This window comes from Otolemur garnettii, unplaced genomic scaffold, assembly GCF_000181295.1.
Source record: "Otolemur garnettii isolate 467f Iridium unplaced genomic scaffold, OtoGar3 scaffold00006, whole genome shotgun sequence".
Classification (NCBI taxonomy): domain Eukaryota; kingdom Metazoa; phylum Chordata; class Mammalia; order Primates; family Galagidae; genus Otolemur; species Otolemur garnettii.
In genome coordinates this window covers 8,877,562-8,892,828 of record NW_003852401.1, presented here as the reverse complement: position 1 = coordinate 8,892,828, position 15,267 = coordinate 8,877,562, and the positions used below count along the sequence as shown (strand labels likewise).

At 43.5% G+C, this 15,267-nt stretch overlaps 1 pseudogene; it reads left to right on the top strand.

The window, feature by feature from the left end:
- Window positions 1-3,980: 3,980 nt before the first annotated feature.
- Window positions 3,981-14,675, top strand: LOC100950041 (annotated as a pseudogene).
- The last annotated feature ends 592 nt before the right edge of the window (window positions 14,676-15,267 follow it).

Below are 15,267 nucleotides of genomic sequence, written 5' to 3'. Positions count from 1 at the left end.
CCTGTGCTCAGAGGTTCGAGACCAGCATGAGCCAGAGGGAGAGCCAGAGGGAGACCTCGTCTTTACCATAAATTGCCGGGCGTTCTGGCAGGCGCCTGTAATCCCAGCTGCTTGGGAGGCTGAGGCTAGAGAATCACTTAAACCCAGGGACCCAGGGGTTGGCAGAGGTTGCTGTGAGCTACATACTCTACTGAAGGACACAAAGTGGGACTCTGTCTCCATAAAAATAAAATAAAATAAAAGCAAAAAGAAAATTTAATAAAATAAAAAAAAATAACAATTCAACAAAACAATGCATTTTTATGTATTGTCAATACAGGTCATTGTCATGTAAGGGTGAGAAATCTAATGGGATGATAACTGGTTTTAGTTATGCACAAAGCTAATAATATGTATGCTTATTTAAAGCTGTACACTATTACAGAAGAACCACTGAATCCAAAGTACTAGCAATTACTAGAACCTTTACAGTAGCATTCGGCACAGTTGCCGTAAAGTTGTACATCCCAGCAGAGTTGGAAAGGATACCAAGGAACACTGCAAGCCAAATGAAATTCAGAAACACATAAGTGGACAGGAGCATTGCCTTGTATTAGCTATTTCTCGCTGCACACACACATAGGAATCTCAAAGTAAAAAAACCAAAGCTTACACCATGTCTTATGCTTATCATCCTTATACCCTCTGGTTAAGGAGCCCTTGTGTGCCCAGTGCTGTGCTGGATAAGATGACAAGCTGGCTGCTTCATCTGTCAACTGACTGCATACCAGAGTTTCATTCAGCTCACCTGGCTGCTTGAGCAGATATTCCTGTCACTTCACCCATCACTCTTTCTTTTGTAGCCTTCCAAAGCTACTTGCTTGGGTAAAAAGGAAACAAAAATCTTATCTTCTCAGATACAGAAGATTCTTGGTCTTACCTATTATGTCCTTATTCTTTGATAACCCCAATGTAATGTTTACACACTAAACAATGCACAATAATTGTACAGTTTTCTCATTATTTGCCCATTTATTCATTCATACAATCATCACAAAGCTCCTATTATGTATTACGTGCTTTGTTGATTGATAGGGTCAGAAAGAAAAATAATGCATATATTCCTTGGCTTAAAAGCACACCCCTAGCACCATCTCCCCTTCTTGTCATTGGTGCCTGGTATGCAAAAAGTTGGAGTCTTATGTCTTATGAAGACTTTGGTGGCAGTGCGCCCTGATGGCCAAGAAAGCAGGCAGTCAAGGGTCAAGTGATATAATAGTAACAGACAGAGAGACAGTCAGAAGAGTTAAGAAGACAGGATATATATATTCCATGTAAAAGGAGCAGGTTCTCACTCTTAGAAAGGATTTCTAAACATGAAATGAGGAAAGCTAAAAAGAACTCTCAAGTGTTGGATTAGAATTGGAAGTATTGGTATGAACTGATGGGTTTTTAATGTATACACACAGATATAGGGATAGTTATTTTCCATGTACTTGTACATGTGTGCATGTATATATTTATATGTATTGTATGTAGAGAGAGAGAAGCAATGAGCATAGTGAGCAATGAGATCCTGGTTTCTAAATATCATCCTCCAACAAAAGGAATCATATCTGTTGGAAGAAAAGTTGATATGAGGATTAGGACAGGAAAAAAATATAAGCCTGGAACATCTTGTGTCAGAAAGTCAGGAAATAATGAATTATGGGTATATCTCAAGGACATGGGAAGACATGGGAGCCAACTTGAAGGAGCTCAAAGAACAATTTGATCATTAAAATAAGTAATGATAGCAATAGGTTAGAACCCATTGAATAAAGTAGACTCATGAGTCCATACTGAAAGACCAATATACATATATGAATGTATATATATGTATGTATAAATGAGGGAGAAGGGAAATCTCTTTCTCACAGTAGAATAAATGTAGAAGAAATGACAGAAACAGATCACCATCTGGCAACCATCGTGGTGGTGGTGGTGGTGATGGTAGTAGATTTGGGTGGATCAATTCAACCAAGGACGGATGCTAAGGGTGATGGGTGAAGTTTTGATAAGAAGCAGGATATTGGTGTAGTATCAGAATGTCTCCCCATAGTAATCAAATACAAAGGGGTCATGGTAACTTTACAGTAGAGAAATCTAGGTGATCCCTGACCAGATTCTCAATGTTAACATCATCAGGAGTAAGACGGGTCATTATCATGTGCCCCTGGATCTGATGCACCAAGAAGAGCTCAGCACCATGTCTGTAATTTCCTCCCAAGAGGGAATGGCTTAGGGTTGATGAGGAAACACTGGGTGGACACCATTGGAAGGTCACCCTACAGAAGAAAAGACCTGAGAAAGGCATGAGACACAAGTACAGACGAAGAAACAATACCAGATTCAAGGAGACTGATGAGTGTAGTAATTAAATACAACAATTGCCTATCTTAACCAGTTTAATGAAAATATTTCAAATTGTATATAAAACCAGCACATTGTACCCCATGATTGCATTAATGTACACAGCTACGATTTAATTTTTTTTTTTAATTGCCTAGATAGGATCCTGGACCAGAAAGAAAAAAAGAAAATGACATTGTTAGGACAGTTGGTGAAATGTGAACAGGGAATGTGAAGTACATGGTGGGGAGTGTTGTATATATGCTGATAAATTGGGGCTTGCTCTCTAACGATAACACAAGAGGATTTTTAGTACTAGGCTGGAGAAGTCATAGTTTCAGAAATAGATGTATGTTGTGTACGTGTCTATGTGCATGGGGAGAGAGAGAGGAAGAGAGCTCGACCAAAAAATTAGGATATGTATGAACAACTGGAAAATCTGGGCAATGTGATGGGGACACAGAATTATTTGTACTGTTTCATAACTTTTAAATTTAAAACTATTTCTCTAAAAAAAAAAAAAAGATAAAAGGAAGAAAGGTCCACGTAACTCTCCGCGGCCAATGAGTTTAAACTCTAACAGTCACTTATTGATCTATTACCCAAATGAAATAATTTGAGTCTCAGTTGCACTTTTTTTTTTTAGAAAATTAAGTCCTCCTCTTACATCTCACAGAATTGGTCTAAACATAAACTAGATTTAAAAAATTACCATTTATTGAGAACTTACTATGTGTTAAAATCTTACTGTTTCTAAACCCCTCATGAACTTGGCAATGTAAGGATTAATGATTTCTAATTTATCATATGAATACAGTCATCCCCCCTTATCTGCAGGGCATACATTCCAAACCTACAGTGGATACCTGAAACTGCAGCTAGTTCAGAACCCTATATACACTATGTTCTCTCTGATAACCAAGATGACTATCCAGGGACTAACAGGCGGGTAGCATCTAAGCAGGGGAGTCCAACCTGCAGCCTGCCAGGGGCACGCTGATTTAGTGAGGACTTTTTTTTGCTTATCTGTAGTGTCAGATGTCAAAAAAAGTATGCACACACATTTCTTTGGCTAATCAGCTTTCATTAGTGTTTGTATATTTACTGTGTAGCCCAAGATAACTCTTATTCTTCCCATATTCCACAGAAAAGGTTGGGTACCCGATACAGCATGGATACACTGAACCATGGGGTGAATCATGTCCAGGGCAGGACAGAGCAGGACGGTGAGAGATCTCATCATGCTACTATGAAGGGCACACAGTTTAAAACTTATGAATTATTTCTGGAATTTTCTATTTAATATTTGTGAACCACAGCTGATCATAGGTTAACTAAAACTTTGGAAAGCAAAACCACAGATGGGGAGTACTGCAGCCTGAGACTCAAAGAAATAACATATCCTCACAGGAAGAGCAGGGTTTATACCAGTGTCAGCTTTAAAATCCCCCTCTTTGTACTCTGGGGGCATTCCCGGGAGTTTGGGAGAGTGAAGGCGCTCAATCAGTATTCGTTTTCCTCCCAGTAGCGTAGCTGGAGAGCTGACATGACTAAATGAGCACGGTATGACCTGCTGATGGTATTACGTAGATGCAGAGTGCAGCGAGAAAATGGAAGAAAGTAACCTGTGGGGTGTGGCTCAGGGACAAGAACGAGGAGAGGCTTCACAGACACTAATAGTAGAATCAGGTGGCAATGGAGAAATAGGAGGCAAGGGGTTTCTGACAGAAGCTGGCCAAGTGCAAAGCCATGTCAATGTGCCAGCATGGGAGCTGGGTCAGCAGGGCCTGGAGGGAGGGCGAGCTGGGGAGAGGTAAGTGAATCTGGACAAATGAACAGACACCAGACCGGGAGAGTCTGTCTTCAGGGCTGTGCTTAAAACATTTAGACCTTGTCCTCTTGGCCAGGGACCAGTGGCCCACCTGCTGCCACTACCTCTCTGCACCCGTCAGATGTTACTAATCATGGCTCTTTTTTGAACTTCAGACAGGCCACATTTCAGCCAGCCACCACCAATCAACTGGAATTGGCACCTGAAATGGAATCATTTGCCCTCCCTACTCTAGGCAAGGACGCAGCTTAGAGGATTTTAACCGTGGCTGATGTGATGTGGTGTGTAACAAAGCTAGACCCCGAGAGCAATGTGGAGGGACCAGGAACGAGCTGCAGGCACAGAGACTCGCAAGAAGGCCCCACAGAGGTTCTGTGCATTGTGTAAGAGAGGAGCACTGCCACGTGAAGTCAGCCCAGGCTTTTGTCTAGTCATTCCAGAAACCACATTGGGTGGAGGGGATATGAAAAACACTCTTTGGATGATAGAACCTAGTGCAAACTGAAAACCACGCTGAGGGACAGCAGGATCCCCAGAAAGGACCGGAGCCGAAGTGAAGCCAGCCAACCCAGTGAGCTGTAAGGAGGCCCCACTCCCCCGAAACCCCACGCAAATGCAGCTGCACGCTCACCACGGCAGCACTGCAGGGCTCGGTGCGGTCAGACGGCTAGTCACTCCATGCCACACGGAGGTGTGCAGTGAAAGGTCATTATCAGAAAAGGTGGTCACAGTGCCTGCGTCCCAGGGCAAGACATCGGATATTTAAGTATTTAAGTTAAAATACACACATACATACACCCACCGTGTGCATACGGACACAGGATAGAATTAGGAAGCTTCCCGACCCACGATACTGGCGAGAAACTGGTCTCTTGAGTTTGAGGGGCACTTGAACACGGAATATTGAAAAAGAGTTCTGGGGACAGGACTGGGGTTCATCCCTTCTGTAAGCCTCAGTTTCCCTAACTGAGAAAGGCAATCGCTAACCCAATAATGCTGACTCTGAACTGTCCTCTCAGAAGAAAATAACAGGGAGACAACGGGGGTGTCCTTGCTCTGAGCTCGGGAAAGTTGGGCTGACTCATTCTGCGCACAGGCCCGTGAGGGTAGCCGCTCACGTTGTCACCAGAAACTTGTTAACACCGTGGAGAAAACTGCAAACACATTGTTCAGGGAAGTCCTGGGGAGCCCAGAGCATTCTGCTTTAAGATGCTGACTGTTTTTGAAATAAAACTTTAAAACGTGCCATAAAAAGCAACTATTCCTCTGAGGAAAGAGTGGCCTAAAGTGTCTTTGATTGTAACTATGAGAAAGACTTTCATCTGTGCTCTTTATGAGGCTAATTGTAACTCTCCCCCAAGCTCAGAAACTTTTTGCTGAAGCTTGTGGTTGTAATCTTACACTCTACGTGATAAACCTTCATTTTTCAACAAGGACATTCCAAAAATGTTTTTTTAAAAAAAAAGAGAGAAACAACTCATGGCTCTGAAAGAAGTCGAATGAGTGAAAGCTGATAAGAAACTGGCTTTGGCCGTGCACACACAGCCTGCTGCCCTCCGAGGCACCGAGTGAAAGTCCTCAGCTTTGTCAGGCAGGACCCCACGAAACCACAGACCTAAACAAACACAAAGCACTTAGCATGACGCTTGGCCCACGAGAACACCTCAAAAGCCCAGAGCTGTGATCGTCATCATCTTAACATTTGTCTTCATTACTGCCGATGAATCTTAACTCCATCAGTACTTAACTGTCACGGAGACAGATTTACTCCTGCCAATGAGGTCATCTGCATGGGCCATCTAACCACTGAAGACCCCCGGGGAAGGCTGCTGTGGTTGCCTTCTTTTATGAACTGGCATGAGACAAAGGTACCATAAATGTGTTGTCTATAACAACAGATAGAAGCCCCCACTGTGTTGTTTTTCACGATTCTTTTACATACAACTGAGAACTGTGGTTCACACTTTCCTCTCAGATGCCCAGGGGAATGTATCTCCTGCTATACACTAGTGCCTCCTCCATCTCAGGCTCACTGATAATAATTACGTTAGCATGTATAGATCATTTACCACACACCGGCACAGTGCTGATGGTGGCTGTTATTAACTTATCTTCACTACAACTCCATATGCTGCTGCTGCTATCCCTGAGATGTCCAAACCTTAGAGAGGTTAAGTTATCCAAGATCTTTCTTTCATTCAATGAAATACACAGTGGGTAAGGGGTGGAACACAAACTTGAACCAAGAGGCGTGTCTGAATCCAGCATCCAAGTTTGCTTTCCACTAGATTGTAATTACTAGTAATGAATAAAGAATTCTTAAATGAGGGTCCTTAAACTTCAGGGAACCTATGAGCCTCCTGGAATTGTACATAAAATAGCATGTGTGTGTGTGTATATATTTTTCCTTGGAGAAAGTCTAAAACTTTGACCGTTTCTACAAAGGCGTCCAGGACTCATGAAAAATAAAGTTTAAAAAAGATTATTCTAGACTCAGGTGAGACTAGATCTTATCTTTGTACCACCATTCCCCACTTCGCTGCCCCAAGCACCCAGAAGCAGTGCCTGATACACGGTAGGCATCCAATTCCCAGCTGTCTAGTTGACTCAATTCTCTTTTCTGGCCCTTTCTTAGATCCACACCCAACCCAGGCTCACACCTGCTCTGCAACAGAGAGGCAAAGAGCCTGATGACTTTTTTTAAATTCTATTTTTAAGCCCTGCACATGTGACAGCTCCCAAGCCAAATCTTTCACAGCCACTCTCACTGTGGAAGAGCAAACCGGACCCTCCCCTGCCTTCTTGCCCCAGAAGGCCAACATCTGCTCATTCTGGGCTAAAGAGCTCACCTGCTAAGAAGATGCCCAGCTTGGAACAGCACAACACATCTGGCCCTTCCTGCTTGAGCTCAAGCTGTTATTTTCAGGGTCAGCTGTCAAGCAATCTTCTGCTTTATAAACAATCTCACATTTTAATAAGAGCCATTGTGCAAGGTGAGCTTTTGAAATAAAGTTGGTTTTCAGTCTGCAGCTGCACCTGCAGATGCACCACTTTCTAACTGAACTATGTTTGCTGGCTAGGAAAATAATTGCCCGTTATTGCATTTTTGGCATGCCTACTGTACACCAGGCACCATTTGAGATACATCCATCCATCATCCACAACTCACACAATAGCTTAGGCAGATGTACCAACATTTTGCAGATGGAGAACCTGAATTCTACCAGAGAAATTAAATAATTTGCCCAGGAACAAAGATCTCTTCATACATCCCCATCTCTTCATGTTCCTATTTTCTCACGGAACTGAAGCTACTCTCTCTTCAAGGAATGTTTACTCTGGCTGAAAAATGAGGAAGATTTCTAGGGCTGATCGTCTTAGCTGCAAAGGACTATCACTTCATACATAGGACTGTACTATAGTAGGAGAGCATAGAATTTTGCTTTTCACTCTTGACAAATAATATTAAGAAAACTTAGAATCTTATGTGTCTTGAATCTATTCTAAATGCCTCCTTAAAAGCCACTTTTGAATGCCTAGTATTCAATTACATTTAACAAATGTAGGTTCTAGGCACTGAGCTAGACAGTATGAAAAGACCCAAAAGAGAGAGATAGTCTTGCCACTACCACCGCACCCAGGGATGTCCCAATTAACCAAGCAGATTAATAAGCAAATTGCTTAATATACTATTAAAACAAAAGGAAGAATTTTCTAGCATGCTAAACTGACCTCAGAGGAAAGAAATAGGGACATATTTGTTTTCATGTGGGAGGGGAAGTATAAAGGTATGTGATAAATTCAGACTTCATGAGGAAATAACCCCCAAGCGATGATAATGGGTGGGCTTTTACATGTGAGGGATGAGTGGAAAAGGTGAAGGGGGGTGTCTGAGCAAAGGCTCACGAAGGAGAAGACATGGGGCACTTGATGGGATAGTCCACAGCTCTTGGCCTGGGGGTACACATGAGGCCACAAATAATACTGGGAAGGGCTGAGTTAGCTGCTGACTTCAGTGAGGGCAATAAGGAGCTGATGAAGGTTTAGGATTGGAAGTGACCTGATCAACTCTATTTTCTGGGAGGATTTATCAGACAAGAGTGTGTGGAGTGGAGGGATAAGAGTCTAGAAGTGGAGAAAGCAATGACAGGTGTCTGGTTACATGATGATGAGGTGTGGCGGTGTAAGGCATTAACTGAAGAGACATCTCACCAGGACTCGGTGCAAGAGGAAAACAGCCTGGTGGCATCACTGTCCAAAATAAGGAAAAGGTCTCAAGTCTTTGAACATTCTGATTCGCTCAAGTGTTTACACGTTAGAACAATTAGAACAATTGAAAAAGCTTCATGTACACAGAGCCCTGGACACTGGGTCAGGCTAGAGTCATTTCCCTGCTGTGAGACTGCTGAGCTTTTTCACAAAGCTGTGTTTCTGGCAACTTTGGCCTTAAACTCTGACTCCGCAGTAGGAATCCAGGCATTGCTTGAGATGTGTTTGAGCACACATACAAATCAGAAGGATAGAGGAAGGTGGCAAAAGGCTGTGGTAGGTCATATTTAGAATCTATAGTTTGAAAGGACATTTTAGGAGACAAAGTTGAGTTTGAGGAGCTCATTAATCCTCCAGACTCACTGAAACTGGTGTGTGATGCTTGCCAAATGCCCAGCTCATACAGAAAGTTGGGCCAGAAGGGGAGTCTGGTCACTGCATCCAGCTCTGAGCAGGAAGAAGGAGGGGCTAAGGAATAGTTTCACAGCCTGGCTGGACCTGCCTTCTGGGATTTTCCAGATATATTAGCTCTCTTTAGCTTCCTGGCAAGTCACAAACTCTTTAAATCCCGTAGTTCTCATATTAAATAATAGCACTACATTTGCATTGTGGGTAGAGGTGTATATATTTTTTAAAGCAAAACCCACTACAGGCAGTCTCTGAGTTATAAACATCTGACTTAAATACAACTCACACTTGGAACAAAGATTATTACAGTAAGTCGCTGAGCTACAAACATCCGACTATGACCCACACTTACAAACTGAAGCTATTACAGGTAATAGGTAAATGCACCTGCTCCAACTTACATATAAATTCAACTTAAAAACAAACCCACAGAACCTATCTTGTTCATGTCCACGGACTGCATGTACTAAAACCTCAGAAAGTACAAGTGAGTATAAGGAAAAAAGACAAATCCATCCAGAACCTGCTACTCAGCCATCAGTTAACATTTAGTATATTACTGTCCAGTCTTTTGCACCTGCCTTTTTAACATAGTTGAGAGATTTTCACCTTTAAAATGTGCTTATCCTGGTAAAGCATTATCTAAGGGCTAAGGAATAAACTGACTCATGGACTTGTGAAATTCAAATCTAAACGCCACTAGCCCAATACCTGACAGGGGAACAGGTGTAAAATGTCTCAGCTGACTTCAAAGTCTTTCCTCAGAACCTCTGGAAATGGATATGAAATCGCTTTAACAGCAGTGTTTCTCCTCTGTGCTTCTAAGTTATTTCTTTGTGACTGTGGTAATTAAATAGCTTGCTAATAGAAAGGGAAGAGCCATCCCCTACCCACAGGCATGGCACCCATTCTCAATTATAAAGTACCCTGCAATTGGCTCATAATGCTGCTTCCCATCCTTCCAACTGCGTCTGGAAGCAGAGGCAAGCAATTCACCCAAGGTCATACACATGGTTGAGGGCACAGCCAAGACAAGAAGTCAGGCTTCCTGCCCTCCCGCTCCTTTCCAGAGATGCCCCCCCGAGAGCAGATCCTCTGGGGAAAGGACTAAAACTCACACAGAGCCTGAGGACTTGCTGAGTTAACATGATACTAGTAATTTCAGCCACCTCACTAATCCAGCATGCAAAATGAAAAATCCATTCTCTCCTTCTGTGCCCTCAAGTATTTCTCAGATGTTTGGTCAGACCTGATACTCACAAATGTTGAGTATTAAATCTTGAGGGCCTAGAATGTGCCAAGAGGTCTACCAAAACGCTCCCGCACTGAGTCCTCACAATAGTCTGCAGGGATCCTGGGCCCTATCTCAGAAGTGAAAAAGAAAATCCACTTCAGCTCTGCCCAAGTTCAAAACACTATTCCTCTACTTCTTGCCACACTCTTGAAGTTTAGAGGCATTTGGCTCTTACAGGTTTGGTGAGGTAGATCCTGACTTCAAGGAAGGAAGAAAACCCCACCCCAACACAGATTCCCAGAAGCCAGCAGGGGCCCAGCATCCCTGAGAGCCCCTCCTGTGCTTCACCCATGTTCTCCTGGTGGCCAGGCAGGGCTCCATCCTGAGGACCAACCATCCTCACGCACCAGGGCAGCCTGCAGGGTGGGAACTCAGAGCACCCTCAGCTCAGCCACAATCTGGTGTGAGCCTCAGTCCTAAGATGTCCAAGCAAAGAAGGCAGGGTTTCTCCCAAAGCTGGAGATAGTACAAACCCATCAGCCATTAGTCCCAGGCACCAAGACAAGAAAACAGCTCAGTAGACAACAGCCTGATGAATTGAGAGATCACATTTCTTGGAATTCCATGGCAATTTTTATTGGGTAATAAAACTCCCCTTCCCAGAGAGGGTGCCTGAGGCAGCTCAACTCTGGGGTCCTGGCAAGAGCTCTGACAAATCAGGGCAGGCAACTAGTCTCTTGGGAAAATCTCTGCAAAGCACATTGAAACACACAAGCTAAAAGGCTCAAGGACAAGAGCTGTTATGCTACTTCTACAGTCCTGTGTTAGGGGGTGACCCTATCAGAAAAAAAGGAATGACCCTGAGCAGAATCTTCCTTCTGGTGACTTTACATACATGCATAACGTCAAAATAGGAGAGAAAGCAGTAAGCAAGGCAAAAAAGCAATTCAGTTCATTTTCCATTCAGATAACTGAACTTTTTTGCCAAAGCCATTCAATTTGCCTATATTAACTCACTGGATTTAGCGATTATCTCCTGTAAAAGAACTGTTTTTGAAGATTCACTGAGAAGTTCCTTGGCAATCTTGCATTCATTCATTCATTTCATTCTGTGACACAGAGTTTATGAAGATGCAAATTAAAAGCTACAGTCTTAGATCTCGGAGTCCAATCAGGAGAAACAAGCCACTGTTTTGATGCCTGTATTTCATAAAGGTTAAAGGGTACGCAGGGAGCTGCACATCTACATCAGGTAACTGCTCAGAGTCCAGTTGGGAGACGCAAGTATTTATGCTCCAAAGTAATTGTTTTGATGGCTGCGTTTCATAAAGCTTAATGGAGCACAGAATGCTGAGCACCCCTATCAGCAGAGGAAATCAGAGGGGCTTCAAAGATGAGGGGACATTCGGGCTAAGTAGAGTTAGCCAGATAGACTGTTAGCTGGGAGGATATTCAAGGAAGAAAGAAAAACAAGAGCAAAATATAGAGGTGTGTTAGACGGCACCTGTGGCTCAAAGGAGTAGGGCGCTGGCCCCATTCATTGGAGGTGGTGCATTCAAACCCAACCCCAGAACTGCAAAAAAAAAAAAAAATAGAGGTGTGAAAGAATAATGTCTATTTCTAAAATTACCATATATTCCAAGCAGATAAAACAGGAGATGTTGGGAGATGCTGGACAAGAAAGCAGAGATGCCAGATCTGGTAGAGTCTCCACTGAGTCTTCACACGTAACAGCCCTTCCCTCTCAAAAAACCACTTTCTTTGCTCATCCCTAAGAAACAACTTCTCATCCAATCAAGTTTCATCCTGAGATTGTGGCAATTCAGTCACATCTTCAGGCTTCACTTCTAGTTCTCTTGTTGTTGCCCCCACATCTGCGGTGCCTTCCTCCACTGAAGTCTGGCACCCCTCAAAATCATCCATGAGAATTCAATCAACAGTAATATTTTTGAAAGAAATCTTTTTTTTCTGAGCGGCAGGTCTCAATAGTGGGCTTTAAATATTCAGTAAACTACGCTGTAAACAGATATTCTATCATCCAGACTTTGTTGTTTCATTTATGGAGCGCACAGGAAGAACAGATTTTGCTTAACTCTTAAGAGCCCTAGGAGTGGTGCCGGGTGTGGCACCCGGGCCAGTGGACTCCAGCAGGACTTCAGATGGCACTACAGGGAGCTGCCAGAGCAGGACCCCAACGCCGCCTTCCCCCACCTCCTGGCCAGGCCCCCAGCACAGCCTCCCCAGCCCAGCAACGGCGGAGGACAGCGACTTTGCAGCCAGCCTGCAGAGCCTGCAGCTGGACAATCAGAAAAACGAACGAGATAGACAGGGGCAATGAGGAGACAGAACACCCAGGGAAGTCCCGGAGGGGATGTGGGAGCCAAAGAGAAAAAGAAGAAACAGAAGAGAAAAAAGGAGAAACCAAGTTCCGGGGACAGCAAGTCCACCTCTGATTCCCAGGAGATTAAACTTCAGCAGCCTTCCAGGAATCCCACCATCCCAATGCAGAAGCTGCAGGATATCCAGAGAGCAATGGAGCTTCATCCGCGTGCCAAGGCCCAGCCGGGAGCATCAATGAGGCTGCAAAACACAGATACCAGTTCTGGGATGCATAGCCAGTACCCAAACTAAACCAAGTCGTAACGTCTCATGGTGCAATTGAACCAGTTAAGGGCAACGTGAGCCAAGAACCGTATTCTTTGCCACGGGGTTTTATGTGGGACGCTTTAGACTTGAGTAACACTGAAGTGCTCCAGGAGCCGGACACGCACCTAAATGAGAACTGCATGGAAATCGATGAACTGCTCCGCTTTCACACTCCCCTGAGCTCCTCTTGCTGGCTCTGCGTCCCCCAGGCTGGCTCCTCCAGGGGCACTGCGGGGTCAGAGTGTCTTCAGATAAACTGGAGGGGTTCACAAGTGCCGTCCCAGAGAACATTCGGATTTATGACAGTGTGAAGAAGAGGGCAGAAATCAACTTTCTTTGGGTTCATAAGAAACTGAGATCAAAGCGGGTAGCCCCAGTGTTAATTGGAGAGATAACCAGAGGGTGAACCTGGAGGGAATCTTTCAGGCTGTGTACATGATGGATGGCGTTCTGCCCAAGGCAGTGGCCACGTGCAGATACGGGCATAGATCACTAACCCACAGAAAATTACAAGTCGAATTTTCTCACTTGAGTAGAAATAAGAGTGTACAGAGAACAATGAAGCTCTATAGACTTCCAGACAGCTCCAGTGGGAAACTGACCAACTTCCTGAGCTTCTACACACTCCCCTCCACGGTGATGCACCACCCAGTTCACAAAACCCTCAAACCTCCAGCTCTTTCTACAACATTCATATACAGACACCCCTGTTGGACCTGATGAATGATGTGCTCATCCTGGCTAATTTGAAAGGATTTGAAGTATTCAGTGCATTGGATTTGATGGAAAATAAGACATTCTGGGTTTTTTTAACTTTATTCAAATTAATATGAGGGTACAATATTTAGATTACATTGTTCTCACTTTCATGGTAAAGTTCCATTTGTAGAAGAGCCCCTCACCCAGGGGGCATATTATACACCCTCACAATGTGGGCATTAGGTGGGATCTAATGCCCACCTAATGCCCTCCCTCCTTCTGCCAAACGTCCCCCCCACCACGTCCCTCTACCCCCGAACTGGATTATAATAGTGTTTTATTGTTCTTAGGAACATGTAATTGTTTATATATTGGTTTCATATTAGTGCAGAGTACTGGATATTCATCTTTCCATTCTTGGGATACTAAGAAGAATGTATTTCAGCTCCATTCAGGTAAATGTAAAAGATGTAAAGTCTCAAACTTTTTTAATGTCTGCATAATATTCCATGGCATACATATATAGGGTGACCAGATTTTAACATTGGTAAAGCGGTAAACATGGCGGGGGGGCGGTGGTGGGACAGGGGCAGGACAGGGACAGGACAGGGCAGGGCCTGACAACAATGCAAACTTTGATAAGCAGTTCTTGACAATCACTTCTCAACAATTATTTGTTATTATTACAGTTTAACATTATAAAATTAACAAAAATAATATAAAACTCATATTCTGGCAAAATAGCCACATGGCAGCCAAAAACCATATATTCCCTTCCTATTCACCCGCCTGTTTGTGCATTCTTTCCAAAAATTGGGACTTTTTTAAAATGTCACAGGACACGGGACAAATTGTTAAAAAGTGGGACATCTGGTCACCCTATACATATACCACAGTTTGTTGATCCATTCGTGGGTTGATAGGCACTTAAGCTGCTTCCACAACTTGGCAATTATGAATTGAGCCACAATAAACATTCTAGTGCAAATGTCTTTGTGGTAAAATGATTCTTGTTCTTCTGGGTAGATACCTAATAATGGGATTGCAGGGTCAAATGGAAGGTCTATGTTTAGATCTTGGAGAAATCTCCATACAGAAAATAAGACATTCTTGGAAAAACTCAAGTTTGGTATAGGAGATGGCAATTTTCAGTATTAGCTGTACAATTGGAGATGTCTGGGAATGGAATCTGAGAAGGTTAGACTTGTACTACAGTAGATGGATATTTTTATTTCTAGAACTCTGACATCATCATTTGTTAATATTTTATTTAATGATTTCTGGAACTGATATTATTCCAAAGAATAAAAGCATAACTGAGGCTTGGCACCTATAGCCCAGTGGCTAGGGCACCAGTCACGTACACCAGAGCTGGTAAGTTTGAATCCAGCCCATTCCAAACAACAATGACAAATATAACCAAAAAATAGCCAGGCATTGTGGCAGGTGCCTGTAGTCCCTGCTACTTGGGAGGCTCATGCAGAGAATTGCTTAAGCCCAAGAGTTGGAGGTTGCTGTGAGCTGTAATGCCACGACTCTACCCAGGGCAACAGCTTAAGACTCTGTCTCAAAAAAGAAAAAAAAAAAATCACTTTTTTTGCAGTTTTTGCCCCCGGCTGGGCCTGAACCCACCACCTCCAACATATGGGGCCGGTGCACCACTCCTTTGAGCCATAGGCGGCTGCCCAAAACATGCAACTTAAATGGGGGGGGAGGGAAGCCCTCGGATTGGGGGGATGGTGAATGAACATTGGCTTCAACTTCAAGTCACCAACTGCGTTAGCCCCTAACAAGAGAATCAGCCTATCCT